This window comes from Oryx dammah, unplaced genomic scaffold (genome assembly GCF_014754425.2).
Source record: "Oryx dammah isolate SB20612 unplaced genomic scaffold, SCBI_Odam_1.1 HiC_scaffold_18, whole genome shotgun sequence".
Lineage (NCBI taxonomy): Eukaryota > Metazoa > Chordata > Mammalia > Artiodactyla > Bovidae > Oryx > Oryx dammah.
In genome coordinates, this window is record NW_024070202.1 from 603,030 (window position 1) to 629,885 (window position 26,856).

General features: G+C 35.8%; 3 pseudogenes; all 3 read left to right on the forward strand.

The window, feature by feature from the left end:
• The first annotated feature begins 3,224 nt into the window (after nucleotides 1-3,224).
• Nucleotides 3,225-4,150, forward strand: LOC120878251 (annotated as a pseudogene).
• A 12,545-nt stretch (nucleotides 4,151-16,695) lies between these two features.
• LOC120877810 lies at nucleotides 16,696-17,619 on the forward strand (annotated as a pseudogene).
• A 7,029-nt stretch (nucleotides 17,620-24,648) lies between these two features.
• LOC120878252 lies at nucleotides 24,649-25,575 on the forward strand (annotated as a pseudogene).
• Nucleotides 25,576-26,856: the final 1,281 nt, after the last annotated feature.

Here is a 26,856-nt window from a genome sequence, read left to right on the forward strand (position 1 = left end):
CTTTGGTGATGTTTAGCCTTAATTGTATATTGCAGGCTGAATTGGAGTAGGGGAAGTAACATTAAAATTTTGAAATGTTTATGTTGTCTATGACTTTTGAGCGTCTAATCTACAGAGATCAAATGATGATTTTCCTAAAATAAATTAGACTGATTGAAATTGGTAAAGCTAAGTCAAAGGTAGGGAAAGGAATCCTGTCTAGTTGTTATGCAGTAGGTACCATACTAGGAAGCTTCACATTATAATTTTATGTACTTCTCAATATTTTCTTTAAGAATGTATCAATATTGTAATTGCACATATAAGGATTCTGAAGTTTAGACAGATTAAACATCCTTCCCAAAGAATCTCAAAAGAGTACACTTTGTTCTTGTTATAAGTTCTTAATAACAATTTTATGGAAAGCAAAATATTTAAAATAATTTTGGAGAGTAAAATCGGTAGTATCTAAGCTTATGCAGGATGACAGTTTGTCTTCCACTAATTCAGAAATAAATATTTGACACAATGGTACCATTTATTCAAACCCTAATATTGAAATATTGGGTAATAAATTGGCCAGGCATAGGATCTACTATTTCATCTAATGGCAAATGTGTGTGTGTTGAAAGCCTATAGGGGCCTGACAGTCTTGAGGGAACTTACTATTATATATGGAGTTTGAATCAATGTGATTAGTTCTTTATTTTATACTCCTCACCTTTTCTAATTATTTTGCTATTGTCTTTCTTAAAAACTATTTATACTTGCATAAATGTAATATATGAGTTTAATGTTTTGAAAATTTTTCTTCAGTCAAAGAAAGGTTAATTTTTCCATGATTATAATTTTATCCCCTCAATTTATTCATTAGATTAATTTTGTTATTGCCAGTATCTGTAGAAATACTTAATTGATAGTTCACCATAATTTCCTTAACAACATTCAGTCAACAGTAAATAGCTATCCTTTAACAGTACAAATTGGGACACTGAAAACTACTGTGGTCAAATTGTAGGCAAGATGTTGCAAATGGGTTTGAAATCATAAATGCTAATCTACATCTTAATTCTTGTAACTTCATAGATGTATTTTTAGAGTGACCTAGCATATCACCTGTAATCTATATTGCAAAGAATTTGAAATATAGATTCAAATAATTCCCCCACTGCTGTCCTTTGTGATTCCTTGTCTGCTCTGTTTCCATCCAGAAGAGGCATCAGCAGTCTAAATGTAAACAGATTATTTCTATGAGCTACTGTTTATTAGCTTTCTGATTTGGGAAATTGATTCAGTTACTTTTTATCAGATTCTTTTGTAATGGAATAAAGGGATCATGTTCCCATGATTAAGCCATTCTAATAACTAGGCTCCTTCTTATTTAATAGTTGTCTTCATATCAGTGTACTTAAATATATTAAAAACATGTTTTTATTTTATTGCTGTATAATAGACATAACTTATGACTATAATTGTGACATTTTTTAAATGAACCACACAACATGAATACATGCTATTTAACTACCATGATCACGGAAAAATCTGAGGAAGAGATCTGCTGTCATTTTCTTAAAAATGGAGATTAGCAAGGAGAAATGTTAAGGATATCATATGACCAAATCCAAAACTCTTTCCTCATGGAATCAAATAGATTAAACTAAAATGATACCAAGCGTGTTTTATTGTCTTATCTATTCACTAGTTAAAATCACTTTAATTATTACCAGTAATATAGCTACACAGTGTGGTTAATGATGAATTTGTTAATTTCTACATAACTCTACAACTATATATATATATATATAAAACATGTCTGTGATGCCTGGGTATGGTCTTCACACCTGATCTAGGAGTAAGGTGGAAAGACCTTCTGGGTTTACCAGGGTGGAGAGCAGCATTTAAATGAATTCTACTGTATGTAGTGCATATTTTTCCACTCCTGTATACTTTATTTCTTAAAAATCATGCAGAAAGATGATGCAAGCAGATTCATGAATCAATCCCTGATTTGTGCAACACATAATAGTCGAACACTTACTGACCATAAAGTATGCTTTATCATTTTATAACATCATCTTTTACTGAATTTCAGTGATTAAACACTAAAAAAAAAATATATATATATATAAAACACATAAAAGATGCAGAAATTAAACATACCTGTGTAATTATAAGCAATTTTCTTTTTCCTTTATTTATTAAACCACTAATTTTTAACAACTTACAGTTTTCTACAAAAGCAGTGACTTTAACACTTAAAGGTTAAATAGAAAAGATGCGTATATTTTACAGTTATTTTTAGGATGTCAATCATTGACAGCCTTCCAGTGTTTGTGATCATGTATTCTAGTTATTTGACTTATAAGATTGATTTGACTTATAAGACTTATTTGGCTTATAAGATTATGTTTCTTTCACTAGTGGCAAAGAAATCAGATATTTTGCAAATAAATTGTCCACTCAAGCATTGCAAAATTCAGAAAAAGATGTCATAAATTTGTTTATGTACTTATGCATGAAGAAAATGCAGGGGGTAACCACCATCCTGTTGGAGAAAGAAACATTATATTAAAAAAAAAAAACACTGTATCTCGTACAAAAACATACATGCTTAATATATCAATATGTCACTTACCCAGAAATGAGTAAATAAATATTCATTTTTCCCTAAATATTATGATGTTGCTGCTTAATCACTTCAGATGTGTCCAACTCTGTGTGACCCTATGGACTGCAGCCTGCGAGACTCCTCTGCCCATGAGATTCTTTAGGGAAGAATACAGGAATGGGTAGCCGTTCCCTTCTCCATAATTGTTCCTTTACCCTTTAGGAAATAGTGATATGTTAATCATTAAATTTAAAAACTGAGGAATACTGAAGAGAATACATATTTAATTCCATCAATAGAACAGAATATTTTGATACAAAAGGAAGCTGTGGGGCAATAAAGTCTATAATTTCCCATAGCAAATACAGTAAATACCTTATGAATTTGCTTCAATGATATGTTAATGGTTATAATTTTATAGTAAACTTGCTATAATTTTACTGTAAGTGTTTCATCCAAATGCTTGTGCTGATTTTTCTTTCAGGTACTTGACAGTTTTTGCCTGCTGCTGCTGCTGCTGCTGCTAAGTCACTTCAGTTCTGTCCGGCTCTGTGCGACCCCATAGATGGCAGCCCACCAGGCTCCCCTGCCCCTGGGATTCTCCAGGCAAGAACATAATACACATTAAATTCACCATATGGAAAATCAGAGAAATGTATCAGAATTCATTTTTGTGGGGCTTTCCTCTGACCAAAATATACAGATGTTTTGCTTTGTATTGTTATTCTGTTATGTTGCCCTGTTGGTGGGAAATCTTCGGATCCTTGTCTCCATCTGATGCAGTGTCCTTTTTCACCAACCAATGTACTATTGCCTCAGCCACTTATCCTTCATGGACATCTGCTATACCTCTTGTATGGCACCCAAACTGATCAGTGACCTGCTCCTGGGAAAGAAAACCATCTCTTATGGTAACTGCATGTTCAGGTCTTTTCCTTGCACTTCTTAGGAATGATTGAAATCTGCATCCTTACAATCATGGCCTTTGATCGCTGGGTTGCCATCTGCAAGCCTCTCCACTACATGATTACCATGAACAGGAAAATGTGCAATATCCTCATCCTGGCAGCTTGGGCTGGTGGGGCTGTCCATGCCTTTTCTCCGTTCTCTATGACAATCAGTTTGCCCTTCTGTGGCCCCAGTGAAATTGACCACTACTATTGTGACATTTTTCCTTTATTAAAAGTTGCCTGTACTGATACCTATGTCACTGGTGTCCTTGTGGTTGCCAACTCAGAAATGGTTGCCTTAGTAACCTTTGTTCTCTTGTTTGGGTCCTATGTCATTGTATTATTCACCTTAAGAAACCATTCAGCTGAAGGAAGGCACAAAGCCCTGTTTACTTGTGGGTCTCACATCACTGTGGTTGTCTTATTTTTTGGTCTTTCAATCTTTGCCTATTTAAGACCCCCTAAAACTTTCCCTGAGGACAAATTTTTTTCTCTTTTTTATACCATCATTGTTTCTATGTTCAGTCCCTTAATTTACACTCTGAGAAACACAGAGATGAAAAAGGCTATTAGAAAAGTTTGTTGTCAAGATATTTTCAGAGGGAAAACATAATTGATTTCTTCTACTCGTCAGTCCTGGGTTTTCATTGGAAGGACTGATATTGAAGCTGAAACTCCAATAGTTTGGCCACATGATGTGAAGAGCTGACTGATTTGAAAAGGTGCTGATGCTGGGAAAGATTGAGGGCAGAAGGAGAAGGGGATGACAGAGGATGAGATGGTTGGATGGCATCACCGACTCAATGGACCTGGGTTTGGGTGGACTCTGGGAGTTGGTGATGGACAGGGAGGCGTGGCATGCTACAGTTCATGGGGTCATAAAGAGTAGGACACGACTGAGTGACTGAACAGAACTGAACTCTATATGTTAAAAACTTTATGCAAGAGTAAACAGGGGCTTGGAATCATAGAGTTCTATGGCTTTGAGAATGATCTGAACTCAAATTGTCTACTCTATAAATGTCAGAGGTGATGAAATGAAGAAATATAAGTGTCAATTTCTCTAACCCATAGTGAACCATGAGGCTAAAGAGAATTTTCATAATCATTCACATGTAAACTTGGGGACAAGTCAAGTTGCTGATATTCTCTGGACACGGGGAAAATTAAGAAAATGTAAGTTCATAAAGCTCTTCTCTGGTGGCTCAGCAGTAAAGAATCCACATTCAATGCAGGAGACACGGGTTCATATCCCTGGGTTAGGAAGATTCCCTGGAAAAGAAAATGGCAACCCACCCAAATATTCTTGCCTGGGAAATTGCATGAACAGAGGAGCCTGGTGGGCTACAGTCCTTGGGGTTGGAAGAGTTGGGCCCAACTGAGTGACTAAACCACCACAAGTTCATAAAGGAGACATTATTTTTCAGTATTGAGCTCTGTTTGGTGAAATAGTTAGAAATTAAAGAAAGTGGAGAAAACCACCAGACCATTCAGGTATGACCTAAATCAAATCCTTTATGACTATATAGTGGAAGTGAGACATAGATTTCAGGGACTAGATCTGACAGACAGAGTGCCTGATAAACTATGGATGGAGGTTCATGACATTGTACAGGAGACAAGAATCAAGACCATCACCAAGGAAAAGAAATGCAAAAAGCAAAATGGTTGTCTGAGGAGGCCTACGAATAGCTGTGAAAAGAAGGGAAATGAAAAGCAAAGGAGAAAAGGAAAGATAAAAACATCTAAATGCAGAGTTCCAAAGAATAACAGGAGAAATAAGAAATCCTTCCTCAGCAATCAATGCAAAGAAATAGAAGAAAACAACAGAATGGGAAAGACTAGAGATCTCTTCAAGAAAATTAGAGATACCAAGGGAACATTTCAGGCAAAGATGGGCTCAATAAAGGACAGAAATGGTATGAGCCTAACAGAAACAGAAAATATTAAGAGGTGGCAAGAATACACAGAAGAACTGTACAAAAAAATCTTCATGACCAAGATAATCACAAAGATCTGATCACTCACCTAGAGCCAGACATCCTGGAATTTGAAGTCAAGTGGGCCTTAGGAAGCATCACTATGAACAAAGCTAGCATAGGTGATGGAATTCCAGTTGAGCTATTTCAAATCCTGAAAGATGATGCTGTGAAAGTGCTGCACTCAATATGTCAGCAAATTTGGAAAACTCATCAGTGGCCACAGGACTGGAAAAAGTCAGTTTTCATTCCATTCCCAAATAAAGGCAATACCAAAGAATGCTCAAACTACCACACAATTGCACTCATCTATACGCTAGTGAGTTAATGCTCAAAATTCTCCAAACCAGGCTTCAGCAATACGTGAACCATGAACTTCCAGATGTTCAAGCTGATCTTGGAAAATGCAGAGGAACAAAAAATCAAATTGCCACCATCCACTGGATCATCGAAAAAGCAAAAGAGTTCCAGAAAAACGTCTATTTCTGTTTTATTAACTATGCCAAAGCCTTTGACTGTGTTGATCACAATATACTGTGGAAAATTCTGAAAGAGATGGGAATACCAGACCATCTGACCTGCCTCTTGAGAAACACATATGCAGGTCAGGAAGCAACAGTTAGAACTGGACATGGAACAACAGACTGGTTCCAAATAGGAAAAGGAGTATGTCAAGGCTCTATATTGTCACCCTGCTTATTTAACTTATATGCAGAGTACATCATGAGAAATGCTGGGCTGGAAGAAACATAAGCTGGAATCAAGGTTGCAGAGAGAAACATCAATAACCTCAGATATACAGATGCTGCTGCTGCTGCTGCTGCTGCTGCTAAGTTGCTTCAGTCATGTCTGACTCTGTGCAACCCCATAGACGGGAGCCCTCCAGGCTCTGCCATCCCTGGAATTCTGCAAACAAGAACACTGGAGTGGCTTGCCATTTTCTTCTCCAATGCATGAAAGTGAAAAGTGAAGGTGAAGTCGATCAGTCTTGTCGAACTCTTCGCGACCCCATGGATTGCAGCCTACTAGGCTCCTCTGTCCATGGAATTTTCCAGGCAAGAGTATTGGAGTGGGTTGCCAGTGCCCTCCCTGCAGATATGCAGATGACACCACCCTTATGGCATAAAGTGAAGAAGAACTAAAGAGCCTCTTGATGAAGGCGAAAGAGGAGAATGAAAAAATTGGCTTAAAACTCAACATTCGGAAAACTAAGATCATGGTATCCAGTCCCATCACTTCCTGGCAAACAGATGGGGAAACAGTGGAAACAGTGGCTGACTTTATTTTGGGGGGCTCCAAAATCACTGCAGATGGTGAATGCAGCCATGAAATTAAAAGGCACTTACTCCTTGGAAGGAAAGTTATGACCAACCTAGACAGCATATTAAAAAACAGAGACATTACTTTGTCAACAAAGGTCCGTCTAGTCAAGGCTATGTTTTTCCATTGGTCATGTATGGATGTGAGAGTTGGACTATAAAGAGAGCTGAGCACCAAACAATTGATGCATTTGAACTGTGATATTGGAGAAGACTCTTGAGAGTCCCTTGGACTGCAAAGAAATCCAACCAGTCCATCCTAAAGGGGATCAGTCCTGGGTTTTCATTGGAAGGACTGATGTTGAAGCTGAAACTCCAATATTTTGGACACCTGATGCGAAGAGCTGACTCATTTGAAAAGACCCTGGTGCTGGGAAAGATTGAGGGTAGGAGGAGTAGGGGATGACTGAAGATGAGATGGTTGGATGGCATCACCAACTCAATGGACATGGGTTTGGGTGGACTCTGGGAGTTGGTGATGGACAGGGAGGACTGGTGTGCTGCAGTCCATGGGATCTCAAAGAGTCAGACACAACTGAACTTCAGTTCAGTTCACTCAGTTGTGTCCAACCCTTTGCAACCCCATGAACGGCAGCACACCGGGCTTCCCTGTCCATCAGCAATGCCCAGAGCTTACTCAAACTCATTTCCATCACGTCGATGATGCCATCCAACCATCTCATCCTCTGTCATCCTCTTATTATCACTAATTATTTGTTTGTTTTGTTTCCTTCTGGATTTTTCTCCACTTCCCAAAACTGTTCCCAAGCACACAGTTTCTCAGCAAGTTCACAGCCCCAGGACAAACTTGCCCATCACCTTGCTGCACCATCAGACCCTAGTGGAGCAGATATTTGCATCCCAGACCTTGTGCCTGCCTGTCCATGACAAGGCTCCAACACATGCTCTATCTGAGCATTCACCGGTCAACATCTTCCAGTCTAGGTCCAAGTTGTTGTTGCTTTTTTCCTAGTTTCTTTAAAATTTATACACACCTCAGACCACAGACACCCTGTATCCAGCTTTTTCTCTGTACTCATTCTCTGCATATGCTCTGGCCAACCTTAGCCTTTCTACTCTCTAGAGACACTTCCTCTTGTTCTGTGATGGTGGCAGTTCTGGCTGCAGCTACAACAACAAGTGCTCCAATTTTGAATTGTGCCAATGCTGACTCCCAATTTTGAGGAGAGATCTTCTCTACATTCATTCTTTAGTTATTAATCCTCAATCTTAGGTTACTTTCAACACTTCTAATGGCTTATCCTAAATTGAACATATTTAAACTGCACAATTTGATCAGTTTTGACAAATGTGCAGTCCCCTGAAACCATCCCCACAATCAAAATAATAAGAGTGTCTATCACTCCAAAGAGTTTCCTTGTGTCCAATGTAGCCCTCCTTCTTGTGCTTTACTGGACCCCTTTTCTCTGGCAACTGTTGATTTGCTTTCTGTCTCTATAGATTAGTTTGCATTCTCTAGATATTTATACACATTTAATCATACAGTATAAATTCTGTGTTTGCTAGTTTCTTTCATAAAAATGATTTAAAGATTAATCCATATTGTTGCATGCATCAGTTGTTCATCCCTTTTGATTGATGAGGAAATGAATGCAAATCCCATGAATGCAAATTTTACAATTTGTTTCTTCACTATGTTCTTAATAGACATTTGGGTTAGGTCCAGTTTTTTCCTATTACAAATAACGCTATGTTCATTCATGTAGAAGTTACTGATTTGGGATATAGTCTTGAAAGGTAAATATGTAGGAGTGAAATGGCTAGTCTTATGCACACTTAATATTTTAGGAAACTGTAAGCTATTTTGGAAAAGTGAGTGATTGTACCAGTTTACCTCCCCACAAGAAGTTTAAGAGTGTTCAAGATGCTCTTCAGTACTTGATATGTCACTTGTCTCAATTTTAGCCCTTATTAGAGTGGTAAACTGCTATCTCATTATGGCTTTAATTTGTATTCATAGATGACTAATGGTGTTAAGCAAATTTTCACCCACTAATTTGACATTCAAATATCTTTTTTGGTGAAGTGTCTTTTCAAATCATCTGCTAACTTTTGAAATTTTTATCCAGATTGTTGAAATTTTAGGCATAACATTGCTTATATTATTTACTTATTAGCTTTTTAATATCTGTTTATTTATAGTGCTATCATATCAGTTTTAGAATATTTCTCAAATAACTGATTTTGCTTTCATTTTCTCTCTATTGTATTTTCTGGTGCTTTATTTTTACTGATTTTTCACTCTGATCTTTATTTCTTTGTCTAATTTTAAGAGGGAAATTGAGGACAAATGTGAGAATATTTTTCTTTTCCATTATAGTTGTTTGGTGCAACAAATCTCCCTATAATTAATGCCTTACCAGCATTGTATAGACTTTGTTATATTTTGTTTTTATTTTAATTGATATAAAACTACTTTGTAATCTGCTTTTGATTTCTTCTTTGCCCTTGGGGCCCATTTGTGCAGATGACTCTTAGTGTATCCACCCTGCAGTACTAAGACTACTGAATGGAAAGTGCTCAATAGTAATGGGGATAAACATGTGTAGATTTGGTTGGTTTCTAACTTCATTAAGCTATTTAAAACTTCAATAAGCAAATGTGGAGCCTATTCCAACCTCAATAACAGGAATTTTGTTTTAAATTTCAATTATTTTGACAATTTTCTTTTTTAAAAATATTTATGTACTTTTATTTTTGGCCACACCATGAAACTTGTGGGATCTTAGTTCCCCGACCAGGGACTGAACCCCTGTCTTCTGCATTGGCAGCACAGAGTCTTAACCAGTGAACTGCCAGGGAGGTCCTACAGATTGTTATTTTTTCCTTTGTCTCTCACACCCCAATGCTTCATTGCAGCCATTGCACTGCATTATTTGTTGCTGTTGCTGGTCCCAGAAAGTAGTGAAGTGACAGGTGATTGATTAAATTGTTAACTGACTCATAGGTATCTTATGTTGTTTTTGTTCATAAAAAATGTTGGGACTCTGAATATCTCTTTCTGATTTTCCTCTAACTTCTTTTCTTCTTTGGTCTGGAGATAGAGGCCTTCTTCAAAGCAAACTCAGTGCTCCCAAAGGATTACCTAGGTTCCTTTCTGTTCTTCACAGGAGGAAATTAGACAGACCTGGCAGAATTTACTGAGCTTTTTTGGATCTGAATAACAGTACTGACCTCTAGAGACAGTGTCCAGAGCTTCGCTAACACAAAAAGTTAAATACATTTATATTCTGAGCATTCCCAGAAGGCTGTGAAATATAATCTTGGACAACTGATTAGTGTTCCTTGGTTAGAATATTTAAGGAATGCTTTTGGGAAAACAATTTCTTTAACTTTCTAAGTCAAAATATTCTTATGGCTTCCTCTCAGGTTATGTTTGGCTCATGTAGAACAAGTTTCTTTCAGGCACAGGCATCAAAGTGATGACTCTGAGGGCATAGATGTGAATGCTGCTTTAGCAGATATTTGAAAAAATTCTTGTTTACTCTTTAGTATGAGCAGGTGTTGGTGAGTCATCAGCATTTAAAATCCTAGATCATCTTCTTGTGGAATGAACAAATGTTTCTCTGTGAACACAGGATAGTTTTCAGGGGTATTCAAACCACCACACACTCTGTATAACAGTAGGATTTTTCTTCCTGAAAATCCAAGCAATATTTGAAGATATTTTTAGAGAATTGATCTAGATTTGTCTGAATCACTGCTTTATAGACTTACATTTAATTTTAAGTCTATATGTAAATGCTAGTGAATGGTTAGCAAACTGTGTAAATGAAGGCCGGGGCAAGGGGTGGGGGGAGTTGTGTGACCAACACATTTTCCTGAATAAGTTAAAACTAACTTGAAGACCATCTGCAATTATGTGCAGGTAATCATCTTTACAGCACTTGTTTTAAGCTCACCAGCTTTACTTGGCATTAATTGTGTTACTTTAAGGGTATATATTCTGATATGATATATAAAACATTTTAGCAAGGGTTAAAATGAGTTCTGTTTTGATAGTATATTAAAAACAGCATGTGTACTTTGGATAATACATTTAAAAATGATGAAATTTTCAATTTGTCAGTGATCCTCCAAACTCTAATATTTGAAGAAATTCCTATTTTTTAAAATATCAGTTGCCTATAATTGTCTAGATTCATCAGACTCAGGTTAAGCAAATGTATGGTTAGCCACAGACTGATTTTATATATATATATATAAATAAAACATATCCTACTTCACCTCCTGAAGAATAGTTTCACAACACTGATAGTACCTCATGAAGGGTGAATAGGACAGTTAAGCAGTACTACAGCAGGTGCAAATTAACTTTTTAACTTAATATCGGTGGCATGAAATAACAGACTACTTATTTCAAATTAAATATCAAGAAATTTTGCAGGAAGCCAGTGAGATAGCCAGGTTGAGTTTATTTTTTCAACAGAAATTCAATTTGGATTTTGTTTGGGTTTCATTTATTTCAAGTGATTTCATTGAAATGTATGTCTGTGCCTTTATTCAAAGAAAGAAGAATGTAAAGAAAAGATACAGCATTTTTATGTATGGATTTTGTTTTATAAACTCATGTGTTCTCTCATTGTTTGCTGGAAAGATGTGTCTATATCACAGATGTAGTTGTTGCAATTCAAGTTTAAAGTACATTGTGTTACACAACCAAGAACAACTTGTGTGAATGAATAAATCCAAAACTGTTCTTTTTATACTGAAGATTTCATTATAAATAGTAAAATAAAGGAGAAAGCAATGGCATGCCACTCCAGTACTCTTGCCTGGAAAATCCCACGGATGGAATAGTCTGGTAGGGTGCAGTTTATGGGGTCGCTAAGAGTCGGACACGACTGAGCGACTTCACTTTCACTTTCCACTTTCATGCATTGGAAATGCATGAAATGCAGGAAATGGCAACCTGCTCCAGTGTTCTTGCCTGGAGAATCCCAGGGACGGGGGAGCCTGATGGGCTGTGTCTCTGGGGTCGCACAGAGTCGGACACCACTGAAGAGACTTAGCAGCAGCAGCAGCAGCAACAGTAAAATAAAGTAAAACATATAAAGTATCAAGAATAAGGTGTGACAATCGCCCAGATTCATAAAGGATGATTGATTATCCAATCTAAACTGGACGGTATTTTTAGATTTAAATGTCCTCTTCTATATAAAGCGTAAATATAAAAAAACTGAAACAAAAAAGTAACTAACTTTAAGTTTACATTATTTCACTTGATATTAAACATCTGAATATCAGAAACATCTAGGTGACCAATATCCTCTCGCTAGCATCAGAAGTTTACCAGTGCTTGGATAAAAGTGGTTTGTCCTCCATTTTATTTTGTTATCTTCATCATATCTAATTTTGACCTTATCGCTTTTGCATCTCACTTGATTTTTGACTTAATAATGTTTTCTTTTCTTCACTTATGTGTTCAATGTCTTAACCTTCATGAAGGTCATTATTCTACTAGTGCCTTCAAGAAAGCTGATAATCTATTTTTATAAGATCAAAACTTTAATATCTGTAGTGTTTAGATTGAAAGCTTCATGTTATGAAATGATTTTAAATCACAGACGTGCTACACCATCCATCTATTCTTATAATTATCATAGTATGTTTTATAGTGATCTGGGAGTCTGTCATCTTTCATGAGATGAAAGTAATGATAATTCTTTTACTGCTATCTTTTATATGTGCCCCTTTCCTGTGGAAGGCAACAATATACATAGTAAGACCTGGAAGATCTAGTTTATAAATGCTACGGTTTACTGGTTCTGTAGTTTGGGATATTCACATATTTTATTTTAAATCAATTCATTTGATACTGAAAATAATATGGTTGGATTAGATGAGTACTTTTATGCTACATAATAACTAGAAATTTATTTTCAATAAATTTTAAGTCACTTTAGTTTCTTGTACTTTCAGTCAAATGAATGCAATATAATATTTTTTCATAGTTATTAATTGCAATTGAGATGATACATTTAAAGATATAACAAAACAAAATTTTATGGAGTTTATGGTATAAATTGACATTTTGTGGAGTATATGATATAAATCGTACATAATTTAAAAGATACAACACTGTTGTCTTCATGTTAATAAAAAGGAGATTATGGATATAATCTTCATGTTAAAAAAGACGTCTTAGGGATATAATGACGCAATATGATTAAGTTAATACTTTCCCTTTTTAATGTAGACAAAGATATTGAGCTAAAATTGAAATAAAGAATTACTCTCAACATATTTTGCAATGTGATTTAAAGCCATGTCTGTTTATCAGCTAAGATAATATTAAATACCACTAGCAATACAGCTACTCAATTTGGAAAATAGTGAACATGTTAACCTATTCATTTTGTTACATCAAAAATTTTGTATTATTAAAAATTCACCTATGGAGCCCAGCATGGCTACTACATCTGACAGAGGAGTCAGGTAAACAACTACCTGCATGCTACCTAATTCCTCATGAGTGACCAGAATAAAACTGAGAAGAGTGTCTTCTCAGTAGTACATTCTTTCGTCACCTTAGTGTTAAGTCCTACCTTGAGCAAAAAGAATATACTACGTGGAAATCTATTAAAAAGCCATGCAACAGAAAACAACTGAGCACTTCTTGACCACAAAGTTTGCCTTACATTTACATTGAGATGACATCATTTTCAGATTTTTGCTGTCCATAATTTATTCCAGCAGAGAGCACAAGTACCAAATTTAAATTATTTGTTAATTTCAATTATTGTATCTCTTTATTTGCACTAATTTTAATGTCTATAAAATTCACCTTAAACCATTATTTTACATTAAATTTAAATATGAAATATAATTTTCTTTTTTAAAATACCAACCACTGACAATTTTTGCTATATTTTCAAATAATATCAGTCTTAAAATAGCTAGCAAGATTGGTTTCCCAAGTTCAATATGCAGTACTTACTCTACCTTCACTCTTCTATTTCAAGGGACAACACATAATCCTAATCACACAGCTCAGAATTTAGGTGACTTTTATTACATGTACTGTATTCCATGATCATATGACTACAGACAAGTCCAGGAAAGTGTTCTATATCATGGTAGGGGAATGGAGCATCATGTAATAAAAAAAATTACCTTTCTGAAGGACACATTTGAAAATTATGTTAAAAAATGTCCTTTATTAAATTGTATTACTAGCACTGTTGTTTAAGTGTTAAAAGTAAGAATGGTATAATTTATCTGTGGGAAATAGTTCAGATATTCATGACGTTCAATGAGATTACATCCCAATAAATTCATCATAACCTGAAAATACAAGTTGAAAATGAATTGAATACAAAGCTGGTTTTAGAAAAGGCAGAGGAACCATAGATCAAATTGCCCAACATCCGCTGGATCATAGAAAAAACAAGAGTGTTCCAGAAAAACATCTATTTCTGCTTTATTGATTATACCAATGCCTTTGGCTGTGTGGATCTCAATAAACTGTTGAAAATTCTTAAAGAGATGGGAATAGCAGACCATCTGACCTGTCTCTTGAGAAACCTGTGGCAGGTCAGGAAGCAATAGTTAGAACTGGACATGGAACAACAGACTGGTTCCAAATAGGAAAAGGAGTACATCAAGGCTGTATATTGTCACCCTGCTTATTTAACTTCTATGCAGAGTACATCATGAGAAATGCTGGACTGGAAGAAACACAAGCTGGAATCAAGATTGCCAGGAGAAATATCAGTAACCTCAGATATGCAGAGGACACCACCCTTATGGCAGAAAGAGAAGAGGAGCTAAAAAGCCTCTTGATGAAAGTGAAAGAGGAGAGTGAAAAGGTTGGCTGAAGGCTCAAGATTCAGAAAATGAAGATCATGGCATCTGGTCCCATCACTTCATGGGAAATAGATGGGGAAACAGTGGAAACAGTGTCAGACTTTATCTTTTGAACTCCAAAATCACTGCAGATGGTGATTGCAGCCATGAAATTAAAAGACACTTACTCCTTGGAAGAAAAGTTATGACCAAGCTAAGTAGTGTATTCAAAAGCAGAGACATTACTTTGCCAACAAAGGTCCATCTAGTCAAGGCTACGGTTTTTCCAGTAGTCATGTATAGATGTGAGAGTTGGATGGTGAAGAAAGCTGAGTGCTGAACAATTGATGCTTTTGAACTGCAGTGTTAGAGAAGACTCTTGAGAGTCCCTTGGACTGCAAGGAGATCCAACCAATCCATCCTAAAGGAGATCAGTCCTGGGTGTTCATTGGAAGGACTGATGTTGAAGCTGAAACCAATAGTTTGGCCACCTCATATGAAGAGTTGACTCATTGGAAAATACCCTGATGCTGGGAAGGACTGGGGACGGGGGGAGAAGGGGATGAAAGAGGATGAGATGGTTGGATGGCATCACCGACTCAATGGACATGGGTTTGGGTAGACTCCAGGAGTTGGTGATGGACAGGGAGGCCTGGCCTGCTGCGATTCATGGGTTCACAAGGAGTCGGACATGACTGAGCGACTGTACTGAACTGAACCTACTGGACATCATAGTTTAGTCCAGCTTATCTTAAACATACTCAGAATACTAACATTAGCCTGCAATTGAGCAAAATCATCTCTAATACTTTGACTACCTATTGCAGAGAGCCAACCCACTGGAAAAGTCTCTGATGCTGGGAAAGATTGAAGGCAAGAGAAGAAGGGGAAAACAGAGGATGAGATGGTCAGATGATGCCAGTGACTCCATGGAAATGAGTTTGAGGAAACTCAGGGAGATAGTGAAGGACAGGGGAGCCTGGAGTGCTGAAGTTCATGGGGTCCTAATGAGTTGGACATGACTTAGCGATTGAACAACCACAATAATCTAACACAAAGCCTATTTTTAACAATCTAACACAAAGTCTATTTCTAACACAAAGCCTATCTCATGTAAGTTATTGAATACTCCACTAAAAGTGAAAAACACAATGGCTGTCTGGTACGGAATGGTTGTAATTGTGTCAGTTCTTTGCCTATGTGATCACCAGGCTGCCTGAAGGCTATTATGACTCTGTGCTCAGACCCAGCATTTATAACAGAGTATCATATCACCTATAGCTAGATCAGGGAAAAAATCAAAATTCAAGAATTCAAGTACAGTTTCTTCTTGATGCTTACTATTCTCTTTTTTTTTTTTTTTTTTTACTATTCTCATACTATCATAAAGTCAATAAAGTTGCAACATGAACCACCATGAATCAAGGAATGTCTGTAATGCCTGTTCTGTACTGTAAACCATGTGCTCAGTCGACTCACTGCAGACCCATGGATTCACAGCCCACTAAGTTCTTTTATTTTAATATAAATTTATTTATTTTAATTGGAAGTTAATTACTTTACAATATTGTATTGGTTTTGCCATACATCAACATGAATCTGCCTCAGGTATACACGTGTTCCCTGTCCTGAACCCCCAATTTTCCAGGCAAGAAGTCTGCATTGGGTTGCCATTTCCTACTACAGGAGATATTCTCGACCCAAGGATCAAACCCATGTCTCTTGTGTCTTCTGCATTGGCAGATGGGTTCTTTACCTCTAGAGCCACCTGGGAAGCCTAAACAATTATATTTTGAAAATTTAATAAAATTTATTTTTATTATTACCAATGTAAAAAAATATTTGAAAACAATACTGAAGAAATGAGCTATGATTCCTAAGAAAAATATAATATCATTAATTTATTAACTAGCTTCAATAATTTGTTAAAATTAACTTTAATGGCTTGTTAGCAGCTTTTATATGACTGTGATCATATTGCAAATATTTTCTTTCATTTTATTTATTTATTTTTTTCAGTTACTCAACTGTTTGCAGATAGCGTACAATACATGGAAGGTCAGAGGAACATCTCAGAATTTATTTTTTGGAGACTTTCCTGTAACAAAAACATACAAATATTTTGCTTTGTGTTCTTATTTTGTTACATTGCCATCTTGGTGGGAAACCTTCTGATCCTTGTCTCCATCTGATGTAGCCCTCTTTTTCACCAACCAATGTACTATTTCCTCAGCCACTTATCCTCTATGGACATCTGCTATACCTCTTGTGTGACACCCAAACTGATCAGTGACCTGCTCCTGGGAAGGAAAACCATCTCTTATGGTAACTGCATGTTATAGGTCTTTTCCTTGCACTTCTTAGGAATGACTGAAATGTGCATCCTTACAATCATGGCCTTTGATCGCTGGGTTGCCATTTGCAAGCCTCTCCACTACATGATTACCATGAACAGGAAAAGGTGCAATATCCTCATCCTGGCAGCTTGGGCTGGTGGGGCTGTCCATGCCTTTTGTCTGTTCTCTATGATAATCAGTTTGCCCTTCTGTGGCCCCAATGAAATTGACCACTGCTATTGTGACATTTTTCCTTTGTTGAAAGTTGCCTGTACTGATACCTATGTCACTGGTGTCCTTGTGGTTGCCAATTCAGGAATGGTTGCCTTAGTAACCTTTGTTCACTTGTTTGGGTCATTATATTATTCACCTTAAGAAATCACTCAGCTGAAGGAAGACAAAAAGCCCTGTTTACCTGTGGGTCTCACATCACTGTGGTTGTCTTACTTTTGGACCGTCAATCTTTATCTATTTAAGAACCCCTACCACTTTCCCTGAGGGCAAAATATTTTCTCTCTTTTATACCATAATTGCTCCTATGTTCAATCCCTTAATCTACACTCTGAGAAATACAGAGATGAAAAAGGCCATGAGAAGGGTTGGTACCAAAAGATGTTTTCAGAAGAGACGCATAATTAATTTCCCCTACTTAATGTGTTAAAACCTCTATGTGGAAGTAAAAGTGGACTTGGGAATCAGAGAATTCAATTAACTTTCAAATCAAAGAGCCCAAATTATTTACTTTATAAATGTCAGAGATGATGAGCTGAAAAATTAGGACAAAAATGACAAATCTGTTGGTCACTCTGAGATTTGGTAGAGACTTATGTGATTAAAAATGTATTAGCTTAAAGAAACAGCTGCTATGTTATATAGAGTAGGCAATTCTGAGTGTTAATTAAAAAAAGTAATTTGGTTATGATATTTGTAGATGAAGACTAAATAGGGAATACCTAAATTTGCTTTCAAGTTAATTCTTTGAAGACGTATCTAACCTAACACTCTGCCTCAGGTAATTTCACTGACTTATGTATAGTTTTAAGGCATCTTACATATTTTTTCATATATTAATTATTACATATAATCCATAAAGAAATCAAAACAAAACAGAGAGAGACAGAACTATGAAGGAAATAAACCTGTGCTCTGTACCTAAATCAAGAAATAGAGCACAGTAATCATCTCCAAAGTCCATCACCTGTTCCGTCCTGTCCTCACTGCTTCCTTCCCCTAGAACTAGCTGCCCTTCTGACTTTTATAGGTACTATCCTCTCTGCCTGGTGTCGGTCATGGAGAGGACATGACCACTGCTAGAGCAATGAGATGGGCCTGGGCATCAGAAGTTCCTCATTTGTCCACCCATTCTTGAATTTGAGTTCTATTCATTGTCCAAATTTTTGCCTTTTCATACTGTTCATGGGGTTCGCAAGGCAAGAATGCTGAAGTGGTTTGTCATTCCCTTTTCCATTTTGTCAGAACTCTCCTCCATGACTCGTCCACCTTGAGGGGTGGTACATGGCATGGCTTATAGTTTCATTGAGTTAGACAAGGCTGCGATCCATGTGATCACTTTGCTTAGTCCATCCTAAAGGAAATCAGCCCTGAATATTCATTGGAAGGACTGATGCTAAAGCAGAAGCTCCAATAATCTGGCCACCTAATGTGAACAGTTGACTCATTGGAAAAGACTGATGCTGGGAAAAATAGAAGGCAGGAGGAGAAGGGGATCACAGAGGACAAGATGGTTGGTTGGCATCACCCACTCAATGGAAGTGATTTTGAGCAAGCTCTGGGAGATGGTGAAGGACAGGGAAACCTGGCTTGCTGCAGTCATGGGCTGCAGAGTCAGACACAACTGAGTGACTAAACAACATCATCCCCATAGGTGCATAGGTGGAGACATTTTCAAGGATGCAGACTTGAGATAATAAAGTGTTGTTGAGATCATCTGGACTGAATATGTGAATGAACCCAGGAAAGGCCTCTATATGATCTTAAATTTTCTGACATAAAGAGGCAAAGATCTGCTTGTCTTGTAGCCATCCATGACGAACCCCCCATGTAAGTCCCCTTGTTTATTAAAAGTGCCACCTTCCAATCTAGAGTCGTCTGCCTCTTTTTTCAGTCTCTCCCTGCCTCCTTAATGGGGGTCAGTTTGCCAACCAACACTTGTAAACATTAGGCAAATTATAAATTAACTTATCTCATTGATTTTACTCATAGGTAAATTTAGGAGACTTAGTGCCTTTCTCACTAGGACCATGTTAAGATGAAAGAGAACCCTTAGTATATGACACACAGTAAATCCTCACTATGCATTTGTTATTATTTATTTTGCTCATATAGCACATTGGAAGGCAACTAAATCTTCAGAAACACATGGGAAAGAAAAAAATAAGAAGAGAAAGGCATTTGGAAAAGGTATGTTTGTGGAAAAATTAAAACGTTCAACTGAAAAAATTTTATATTATTTTTGGAAGTTTTCTAAATTCATAAAAATAACACCAAGGTTTATTAGTTTATAATTTTCTAGGAAATCAATACTTGAAAATAAAGTAAAACCCATTCTAACTCTCTCAGGGAAGACAATATTTTTGAGGGGAGATGAAGACTATTAATTGCAATAAGCTTTAGCTCAGCTCAGTGCTTAGTCATGTCCAACTCTTTGTGACCCCATGAACTGCAACCCACCAGGCTCCTCTGTCCATGGGATTTCCCAGGCAAGAATACTCGAATGGGTTGCCATTTCCTCCTCCAGAGGGTCTTTCTGACTCTGGGAGTGAACCCTAGTACCAGAGCTGTCGTTTGTTTCTCACTCAGATTACAGAAATCATGGAAAGGATAAGCCCCCTCAAGGCAAAATCCCCACAGTATTGTTTATATCAGAAAATTCTGAGTGAAATGCAAGGGAATTCAGTCACTGAGGCCCAGGAAGAATGAATGTCTAATAACTGAGCTTCCTAAATCACACACAAAAGCTAATGGTGGTTTTCATACTATTTATAATCCAGATTTGATAGTCACTTAGTGGATCTGATGACTTGGATCTAGAGGAAATCCACCTGGTGAACTCATGGATTCAGGAACATAAATCCAAACAACTTGCAAAAAATAGTGTTCTGGAATAAGATATATATAGTTTTAGAATGTACACTTTATTTTTGTTTATTATAATTTGCTTTCAGAAAGTGATAGGGAAATCATGCTTTGCTGAACAAGAGGAAAATAGTATTAAGACTTTGGTAGAAAATGGGCAAAGTAGTCATTTAAAAAAACAAATGACTCACAGATTACCAAGAAAGTGAGAAAAAAACAAATCCAAAAGAAAAAGAAAAGCCTTCCAGTACCCATTGTCATGATCCATGATCACCATCCTGACAAAAAAAGAAAGAAAAGATGGCTCAAGAATTAAGTTAACCAATACAATATTGTAAAGTAATTAACCTCCAATTAAAATAAATAAATTTATATTAAAACAATAAGTTAAACAAAGACTCTAGGCAGGCCACAAAAAATCGAAAGGAGATATCTCAAAATTTGAGTCTGTTTACTTTATCTCCATGTACCTTGCTCTCCACTTGTGTTTCCTGTAATAAATGTGATGCTGATAACTTCAAGTGATTTGAATACTTTATATACTACTTTAAAAAAATGAAGTTATTTCAACAAATAGTTATTGATTATTGGTTAAATAAGAGGTATCTTGTAATCATTTAGGCTCCTCACATTAGGGTAGGATCATGGAAAGGAGGAGATATAATTTCCCACACATGTTCTTCCACTTCAATCGTTGTGAATCCATTCATATCATTTCCTTTCAGTCCTGCCATTCTTTCCTCATTCTGGTCATTCACCTACTGTTCAGAGTATTTCATTCCATGGTTTGAATTCACATTTCTCTCAACGTCATACATTAGCCATTCATAGAAAAAGAAAGAAAAAAAAAGATTACGGAGATACAGCAAAGATAAAATCACTTGAAATGTTTACTGAGCTTCTAATACATACTGGCTGACTCACACCTCTTATCTAATTAATTATCACAATAAATATGGAGGTAGATATGCTCATCAACAAAGTGCAAGTTTCAGGAACTATGGTAACTGTGTAACATTTTACCAAGTGTATTGCTAAATAAGATATATGCTGTTTTAGATCTTGACTCTACCACTTATTAAGACCATCTTGCAGTAGTTTTTAATTTTCCTAAAACTCAATTTCCCCATTTGTAAGCTAAGTTTACTACTAATATTTATTTATTAGAGTTATAGAGATGATTGAAAGGTTTGTTTAGACAATGTTTAGAAGAATGTTAGGCACATGAAAATGTGAAATTGTAAACTAAAAAAAAATTATTAAACTGCTGTTAGTGTAATTAAATAACATATTGAGGCCATATATTCACTCTTAGCAAAGCCAGAATATAAACCCATGCAATTTCACCTCCTTAATTTTAATATTTTCCCAAAATTTACCCTTAATAATAGTGGAGAACCCCAGGGTTGTGTAAAATCTTAACTGAAGAATATTTTATTAAATTGTCAAGACTGTATTCAACATTTGGTATATATGTCAAATTGAATTTAGACTGTTTCATTTGCTAACTTTTTTACTTTTTTCAGAGTTTCCATCTATTTTAAAATTTGAATCTCATAATTCTCTGAATTATTTAGGGAAGAAGCTATTTCTCTACAATTTAGATACAGAAAAATGTTACAGGAAATATAGTTAAGAGTTCACAGTTGAAACTGATGACTGTGTCAAAAATAAAAGTTAGAGATCTTTCCCCACTAAAATTGAGAAGCTAGAAATCTAAGCACTAGTTTAAGCATTGTGGGATACATCTGTATGGGAAGTTAGCAAAAAGAAAACTATCAAGAAAGGACTTAATAATTGTTTGTGGCCTTGAGAATTGAGACAATTTGAGATCAAACACATGTTTAACAAAACTGTTTGGTTAGAAAGTCAAATTTAATTAGAAGAAATATTAATACTGTATGAAATGGAGACAATTGGCTTTGGTAAATTATTGTAAAAGCCTTAGTTTATTTATAGGCTTAATTTATTTATGTATAAACTAAAATGTTCCTGTTTAAATTAGGGGTGGGAAAAAATTTTCAACTGGTTGTTTTTTCCCATGCCCATAATTAAAATAATGGCTTTGTTTATGTCTATTCAAATGAATAAGTGATTGCTTCAAGTTGATCACATCAGTATTTTGAATATCATTTTAGATTAACCATTATATAGGGGAGAGAGAGATGAGGAAATATTTCTATAATATAACTGGAGGCATGAAACCTTACTTTTCAATGGCTACACTGTAAACTAATTTTAAATCTTAAAATTTTACCATAGATATAATTTAATTGTTTTAGGGCTTCATTGAAAAAGACTTTTTCTTTTTGGATGTGACAGAATTAATTTTGTCTGTAAAAGAGAGTGATAAGCAGAGAATTTATAAATTAACTGATAAAATATAGCTACAAGATTAGGGCAGAAGACATGTAACAAACTTTAGAAAAGGTTTTAATTACTTATAATGTATTTTGGGATCCACATTGATAGTAAGGATACTTGGAGTATGTAGTTACCAGTTCTTTTTTTCTTTAATTTTTTTTTTTAAATTTTAATTTGAGGCTAATTACTAGTTCTATGTAATATTTGTCATTATTATTGAGACACAAACTACATTCTCAGAGACTATGGTCAACCCCAAGTGAATTGTTTGTATTTCCATATGTCAAATCCATATTAAATCCATATGATTTAACAGATTGTTTATGAAGTGTTTCAAGCTACCTTTATTCATTTTTTAAAATATTTCCTATAAGCTTTGAATTAAAATTCCTCCTATTTAGAACTAGAGGATTTGTCTAGTATATCTCAACATTTTCTTCCAGTTTAAAATAATTGTATAGCTTTAAAACTTCAATTTCTATATGAAAGTTATATTTAGTAAACTATTATTGACAGCCTCACTGGTAACACAAGAATACATATAATAAAAATATCAATTAATACTTCAATGGCTAATAAAACAATGACTATTAATTTGAGTGTTTTGTGACAAAATATAAAATATTTCACCATTTTACAAATGTTTTTCACTTGTTAAGTCATATCTGACTCTTTGCGACCCCATGGACTGCAGCACGCCAGGCTCCCCTGTCCTTCACTATCTTCTGGACTTTGCTCCATTGAGTTGGTGAGGCTATGTAACCATCTTATCCTCATCCACCAACACTCTTCTCTTTTTGCCTTCAATCTTTCCCAGCAACAAGGTCTTTTTCAATGAGAGATAGCCTAAATTTAGAGGACTAAAGTGTTTTGTACAGATTTCACACACCGCAGTGTAATTAATAATGGATTCTAGACCCCAAATGTTTGTCTTCAGAAAGCCTTTCCCACACACCTCCCATGAACTTTTTCTCTGAACTATACAGTGTAAAATTTTTATAAATGGGTTCTAAAAAAGTCTTAGATTAGATAAATGAGGAAAAAGTCATACTCCAATTCAAACCACTGAGAAAAATATTGCTCTTAAATTATTATACAGTGAGTTAAGGGCAAAGTTGTGAAGGTAAAACTTCCTTTTGCTTCTCTGTTTTTAGTTTTAGCTACTATTCTATTCTGTGGTTGATTTAGTATATGATATTTATTGATGTGCCAGAAATAAACATACTTCTGTTATAAATGTTAGAACTTTACTATCTCAAATCAGTAATAAAAATATAACTAAGCAATTAAAAGTTTTCAAACCAATTGCATTGGCTTCTTGCATAATTTTCATCTTCCTCTTTGTAAATATACATGCATTATATAAATAAATATTTAATTTTATATTCTACCTCACTTTAAAATTATTTTGAGCGGCAGGGTATTTTCTACTAGTGAATATTTTTAGGTTTTATACTTCCTTCTATATCATTAAAGGTAAACTTTGTAATACTTATGCTTAATTGTGTCTTTAACAAATCTGAGTTTGTAGACATACAGAGCAATGATTCTTTTCAAGAACTTGTATATTTTTTTAGAAGTGGGAAATATTTGCAACTATTATTTTAAAATAATTTGACTGATTAATCAAATGTATTTATATTTATTAACATTTATTTTGAACCTGATATTCTTAAAGATGGACTTGTGAAAATCATGAGACTAATCAAACAAAAAATGCTATCAAATTTTTATTTTGTGAGGCTGGAATTATGTTCATTAAATATAGTTTCATGATATTAGTGTGCTTTGATTAATTTTTATTGGACTAGGGTTGATTTACAATGCTGTGTTTACTTTCTGCTGTACAGCAAAGTTAATCAGTTATACACATAGATACAGCCATTCTTTTAGATTCTTTTCCCAATGGGTCATTATAGATTACTGAGCAGAGTTTCCTGTGTTATAGAGCAGGTCCTTATTAGTATCCATTTTGTTTATAGTAGGTTGTTTATGTCAATTTTAGTCTCCCAGTTTATGTCTCCCTCCTTTCCCCTTGGTAACCATAAGTTCTTTTTATCTACATCTAAAACTCTGTTTTCATTTTTGCAAATAACAAAAATAGCAGACATTAGTGTTATCATAGGTTTTCTCCATGAATATTTCTGGTATCAACTTATGCATTATGTCCTTTCAGGGGACTGTTATGCCTTTTTACTGCTCTGGACCATGGAAAATAGAAATAATGTCACTCTGTTTATTCTCTTGGGACTATCTCAAAATAAGAACATTGAAATCTTCTGCTTTGTCTTATTTTTATTTTGCTACATTGCTATTTGGATGGGAAATTTGTTCATAATGATTTCTATTATATGCAGTTCTCTCATTGACCAACCTATGTATTTCTCCTTAATTACCTCTCACTCTCTGACCTTTGCTACACATCGACGGTGACACCCAAACTAATGACTGATTTACTGGCAGAAAGGAAGACCAATTCCTATAGTAACTGCATGACACAGCTTTTTATCCTTCACTTCCTTGGAGCCATCGAGATTTTTATCCTCACAGGGATGGCCTATGACCGCTATGTGGCCATCTGCAAGCGCCTGCACTACACCATCGTCATGAGCAGACTAAAGTGTAACACAATCATCATAGCTTGTTGTACTAGGGGGACTTATGCACTCTGCCAGTCAATTTCTTCTCACCATCTTTTTACCATTCTGTGGCCCCAATAAGATTGATCACTACTTCTGTGATGTGTACCCTTTGCTGAAATTGGCTTGCATGGATACATACAGGATTGGTCTCCTGGTAGTTGTTAATTCAGGTCTGATTGCTTTGGTGACTTTTGTGATTTTGATGGCTTCTTATTTTCTGATATTACACACAATCAGGGATTACCCTGCAGAGAGCCACACCAAAGCTCTTTCCACTTGCCGTTCTCATGTCACCCTTGTGGTCCTATTTATGCCTGTCCTCTTCATCTACATTAGATCAGCTAAAACTTTTCCAGAAGACAAAGTGTTTGCTCTTTTCTACACCATCATTGCTCCCATGTTCAACCCTCTGATCTGTGTATTGAGAAACTTGGAGATGAAGAATGCTGTGAAGAAAGTGTGGTATCATCCATTTCTTAAGAAAGGGCAGTAACCTGCATGAAAAAAAAATATTTCAGAAAATCACTTTAGGGCTAGAAATATCATGAGCTCTGGATAATATGGGATGATATACAAGGAGTTTACAGTGACTGCAAAAGCTGGGTATAGAATCTTCAGCATTTTCTCAGGTCTCTTCTGGTTGGGAAATTTAATTTTTTTCATGTTTATTTTCCCTCTTTTCTCTTCTCATACCTGTCTCAAGAATTCCTTAATTTGACATTGTATTTTGACTGTACAATAAAATATTTTATTTCTTCCTATATATATATGAAACTTTTCTTTTGAAATGCTTAATTTTCTAGGAAATCATAGGTGGAGAATAGTGGGAAGTGGATGTATTGATAAGTTTTATTCAAATTTATTAGATTTGAGTAAAATAATTATGTCGGTTCTTAAAGTGAAAGTGATAGTTAGTTATGTCCAACTCTTTGCAACCTATTAGTCTGTAACCTGCCATGAAATTCTCTGTCCATGAAATTCTCCAGGCCAGAATACTGGAGTGGGCAACTATTTCCTTCTCCAGGGTATACTCTCCACCCAGAGATCTAATATGGGTCTCCCGTTTTGCATGTAGATTCTTTACCATCTGAGCTAACAGGCAAGCCCTCTTAAAATATCAGACCAATATTAAATAAGCATCGTTAATTACGGAAACATAAATTCTCTAGTAGCATATAGCCAATTCTCTAATTCTCTCCTTTGGACTGCCAATCTTATTCTAGCGTGCTCTTAATGACATAAACTAAAGGAAGTCATCTAATAGAGGACAAATATTGTGAGATTTTACTTCCAGCTTCTCAGAGGAGAGCATTTAAAGGTGGATTTTTGAACTGGTTTCCCTTACCCTACTGCTCTCCACTTGGGTGTCCTTTCCCAATAAAATCTCTTGTTTGTCAGCACATGTGTCTCCTCGGACAATTCATTTCCAAGTGTTAGACAAGAGCCCAGTTTCGGGCGGTGGAAGGGGTCCCTCATCCTGCAACAAATGGTGACTCTGGCGGGACTTTTCTTCGATGAAACTGACATCCTGACCACTTGGGGTACTCAGGGGCCAGCTTGCCTGTCAATGGACCAGACCCAGAAGCCGCAACTGGGACCCTTTGGTCCCTGGTCTCCTCCTGACCTGGACAACTGTCCAGAGTGCCCCAACTGATAAGGAACAAGATACTTTATTGACCTCACTCACCTTCCCTCTCTCTTTCCTCTCCTTAACCCTTCCTATCCTTCCCTGTCTTTCTAGTCCCCCAGTCCTGGATTCAGGAATCTGATCGAA